Source organism: Pteropus vampyrus, unplaced genomic scaffold, assembly GCF_000151845.1.
Source record: "Pteropus vampyrus isolate Shadow unplaced genomic scaffold, Pvam_2.0 Scaffold155, whole genome shotgun sequence".
NCBI classification, from domain to species: domain Eukaryota; kingdom Metazoa; phylum Chordata; class Mammalia; order Chiroptera; family Pteropodidae; genus Pteropus; species Pteropus vampyrus.
Genome location: NW_011888936.1, coordinates 3964988 through 3970367, shown reverse-complemented (window position 1 = coordinate 3970367; position 5380 = coordinate 3964988).

The window sequence follows — 5380 nt, the reverse complement described above, 5'->3', positions numbered from 1 at the left end:
ATATATCTAGTTATCTGATAAGTGCTTGTTCAGAAAAACAAAAGGCTTATATGCATACCTAGAGCTAATGTCCATTTTTGAGCGGTTTCATTCAGAACTCTCTAATAAAAAGAAAAATTTTAAATATATCAAGTAATGAAGAATCTCACTGAGAATTTGCTCTCATGAAAAAGAGTTAGTGTTTCAGGATGTCTCCCAATTTCTTTAGTGACCACTTCTCAGAAAAATAATCTGATGAATATATGTTTTGAATAAATTTAATTAAAACTTATTATGGGATTCTCTGGTATTGTTTTGAGCAGATCGTTATGCCTATATGTGAGGTACAGAATGCTTAGAGAAAAAAAATAATATAGATTTATAGTCATGGTTCTTAAATTTTTTGAGCCAATAAATAAGCAAATTACTTAATTGTACATTGTTAAACCCATGTAAATGATCACAGGTAATGATCATAATTTTCTCCCTATTAATATTTAGAATTAAATAGCATAATTGCTTAGGGATTCCTTTTGGAAATAAGAAGATGAGTTATAAACTCAGTTGCTTTCAAAGAGAAATAGAGAACTTTAGAATCCAAGTTGAGGCAGGACACTTAACACTTTACAATTGACCATTGAATTACCTGAGGTATTTTACAGATATATAGACCAGAAAGAGGTCCATTGTTCCATCCTTAGGTAAGCTCAAATATTTTTAAAGTCTCAATCTTGAAAATGACTGTAGATGGCATATGATTTCTTAGAAATAAATTCTACTACAGAAAAGTATTATTTTCTCGAATCCAAAATCTGATATCTAGGCATTGTTTTGTTTTGCTCTTGGAAGAAAGCCAAATAGTCATAATATGGATGGTAATATAGCACCATAAACAGGCCATGCTGATGATCGTTGTATATGAAATGTGTATAACCAGTGACTTGCATACAAATGTTTGTTTCCAAATTTAATTAGAAAAACTGGCATGCGGTGTACAGTCTTAAAGGTAGATGCTCCTGAATACTGTTTTTGTCTAACCTCTTAGTAAGCGGCCACCTTCCATGTTTTGAGCTGTCACTGTGTATATATAGTCAAGATATAAATTTCTCTAAGTATAAAATATCAGTGACCTTGACTTTTAACAAATGGCATTTAAAATATGAAATTCGCAGAATTAACTAAACCAACTATTAGATAAAAGATGAAGTGATCTTTTTAGAGAGTTATGCTATTAACTGTGTTAATGAGATAATATCAATGCTAATTTTGTAGAATTTTTAAAATCTTTCTGTTTTAAAAACAACAGTAGTGCTACTTGGTCTGGAATATGATTATTTTTTTGAATGCCAGCAGATGAGTCCTTCATAATTTAACATTTTAATCATTTCAAGGTGATTTGCTTTAACTATGAGAAACCCTGTGTTGGCACTTTCCCCACATGTTTCCTAGGAATAATCGCATATTAGTTGCAATTTTCTCTGCAACGTAAGACTTAATTACACTAAAAAAAAAAATTCTTCTTTTTAAAATAAAAAGGTGTAAAGTACCATAGGTATCCAGTTTGAACTAATACTAAGACTGCAAACTCATTACTCCTAAAAATGTCAGTTCTGATGAAGCATTTAAAAAAATTCCAAGAATCAAATTCAAAATGTCTTTACTAAGCTGTTTTATGGTAGTGTATACTATTGGAAATGTGATGAGTCTTCATGTAAAAATGCTGATTTGAATTAGATTTAGAATGTATGTCATCCTCAATTAGCCTTTCCTTCATCAAAATGATCTCACAAACACGGAGAATGAATCTTTATTTCCTCCTTTGCACATGGGAGGTCATTTGTCAGATTTAATATACTTCTACCTATGTCTTCCTACATGTTTGGAGTTCAAGATGGATGGCCACAGACTTCCAGAAAAAGTTACTAGTTTAACTTAAATTTAATTTTAACATAATGCCAAAACCATCAATATTAAGGCGGAAAACTAGAATAACATTTACTAAAATAATGTTATTTCCATTTGAGGGAAAAAAAACACTTTGTTGGTCTTTCCCCCTCCTCCTATAAGGGCCAGTTTACATATCAGTAATTATCTAGGTAATCCAGGGCAAAAAACATTATATAGTGAACCTTTTTTTTTTCTTGAATTATTCAGATAGTTTTATGATCTAGACCTGAATTTATACTGTGAATTATATAAATTCAATCACTCACTTTATGGTTGTTTGTTTACATTCAATTAGTCTAAAAATGTATAAATTAGTATCGTATAGTTAGACAATTATGATGACCTTATATATAATATAGGTATCAATTTAGTGATTATGAAGGCCATGAAAAATGCAATCTAGATAGACTGGTGGTATAAGATTCATATACTGAATGATTTCCCAAGGAACCCTCAATACATGGTTATGACTGCTTTGTAAAGAAATTTATGTATCCATTTATCAAAGGGCTATTTGCAAAGCTTAATATTCACAAGGCCAGTCCCTAAGGAATTGACCGTTTAAGAGAATATGTAGGTTCTTACATTTATAACTCAGAACTTTAATTCTGCTGTAGAACAATTACACCTTAGCAAACATTTAAAAATATCTCTCTTGGTTTACTTGAAGGGTAAAGAATCGCCTCCTTTTGCAAGGCTCATCTAAGACCTGGCGTGTTCAACCTAATAGCATCTTTAAGGTATAAATATACAGCAGGATAATAGGAAAGTCTTCATTTCCATTTTGGCAATAAGAATGCTGGCTGCAAAATTTTGTTTTGTATAGTAGCTACTACTCACTACTCATACGAGTAGTTAGAAAATAATGTATATGAAACATTTATCTCTATAACACCAAGAAAAATTCACATAAAGTTTTAGGAAGTTACAACACAATACTTTGAAAGGATCAATGGAGGATTCAAAGGAAATAAAAATAAAAGACTGTTTACAGCAGTGGTTCCCAACATTTTTGGCACCGAGGACCAGCATACCTATGAGAATCTAATGCCTGATGATCTGAGGCGTAGCCGAGGCGGTGATGCTAGTGCTGGGGATTGTCTCTAAATACAGATGAAGCTTCCCTTGCTCACACATTGCTCACCTCCTGCTGTGCGGCCCGGTTCCTAACAGGCCACAGACCAGTACCATTCTATGGCCCAGGGGTTTGGGGACCCCTGCTCTATAGGGATAGCAAAGTGGTAAATGGAATAGTATATATATAGTCTTATGAATCTTCAAAAAAAGATGCTTTATAAATACAAAGGTAGGAACAAGTATTTATCTACAGGCATTTTCATATGGATTAGGATTATAATGTTGATAGTAATTGATTTTTAAAATTTCAGGTGAATTAGTTAGAAAAGACTCTAAAGCTTCTGCTCTAACAAGCAGTCTATTGAAACGATTGTATCTCCAGTTGCATTTTAAGTTTGTATTTGAAGTTAATGAAAAAAAAAGAACATTGTGCTATAATTTATATTTTAATGAAGTCATATTATTAATTCTATAATATACTACAATTTTCAGAAAGAATAATGGTAATAATTCTATGATTTAAATATTAAACTAGTTTATAGTTCTTTAGGTTTATCATTTACTAATTTTATACTCTAATCAATTTAGCCACATGCATCGGCTTAATAGATAAAAGTATATTAGGTATATAAACATTACATTTTGGAAAGCAAACGATCTATAATCCTGTACTGAATGTTTCAATAGAGAATTAAAGATAAAATTAGAAGATAAATGATCTTGGTGTTCATTGTTTCTTGGATTTGATAAAAGTGTGTATGAATATAGCAATATAAAATGACATTGTATTTCTTTGATATTAATTTCAATAGAATTTCTTATTAATTAATTATATTATATAAAATAAAAATGCAGACTTCCTATATAATAGAAATTAAGGTTGATATATGCCATTAAATTTTTTTTAATAAAAATTTTCTGAGTCTTGTTCAATACTGCACTCATTTTGTAGCATTTCCGCTGTCATGGAATTTACATCATAATCGGGGGGAAAGGCAACTAACATAAAATAATTAAAATAATCAATAAATAAGATAACTTCGGTTGTGTGAAGTGGGACCGTGAAAATAAAACATAACAAAGTAGACACTGGATGGCAAGAGGAGACAGAAAAGGCCTACATGGAGGTTAACATTAAGCTAAGACAAAGTAGTCAAGGACCAAAGGCATATAAATGCTGCTGAATGGCTTCCTCGATACAGGGGACTGAATTATAAAAGTTCTGAGAGCAAGGAGTTGGGTGCGTAAGAGAGACAGTGTGGCCCGAAGAGATCATGAGAAAGAAGAGGATCAAACAGCAGTGATAACAACACCAACTCTTCTAACTTGCATTCAGTGTTTACTAGGTTCCAGCCACGGTTTTAGTGTTTAACATGCAGATTATGATGGGCCTTATATCTAAGGTAAGACATTTAGTCTGAGATGAGAACAAGATATGTCTTTAAGGTTTTATATCTTACTAGGTAAAATTTGCTATAAGCAGAGGAAATAGAGAAAAACATGGTTCAAGGGAGTGATTCTTTTTTAAAAGATGATTTATTTTAAAGTGTGTTTCCATGAAGATGAGGAAAATCTAGTGAAAAAAGTCATGATTCAGTTTCTTCATCATTAAAATGGTGAAAATAAAATCATGGTTTGCTGTGACAACTGAATAAATTTTGTGTCCTTGTGTATAATATCTGGCTTATAGAAAGTAATTAAATAGCTAGTAGCTGCTAAGATGGTGATGAAGATAATGATGATGATGATGATGATGATGATGATGATGATGATGATAAAAGAGGGGAAGAAATATTCAAGGAGAAAAGGGAGGAAACTACTGTCATAAATCCTTGAGTAAAAGTAAGAGTACAATTTAGTGTCAGTATACATCTTTAGTCTGAATAGAAAGGAAGGCAAATATGGGTAAATATATCAAGAATTTGATAAAGTTGATCATGTAAAGCTGAGTTAGTGCTCACTCTCTCTTATTTTTTCTTAATTAAAATGCAATTTTTAGATTCAAAGATCCTATTGAAGGAAGGAATGAGATGTTTGAGATGGAAAAAGAGGAAAATGTTGAACTAGGCATGTAACAGTGTTGGAAATTGATGTACCTGAGAAACAAAGCAAGACTGTCTGGCAATGCTGAACACTTTTGTGAAATTATTATTAAAATATTTAAGGTTTATGCCTCTCTTTAGTAAAACTAAATATAATTGACTTAAGGGGCTGCAAAGATATTTAAAAGAATCCTCTTTTAGGGATGCAAAAAAAGTAAATACAATCAATGAAAAAATTAAAAGGACAGATTATCAAAATTAGTCAAATAATCTTAAAATTCTTTCAGAATTATTTTCTCAAAGCATTTACTTTATTATTTATATCTTACTCTCTT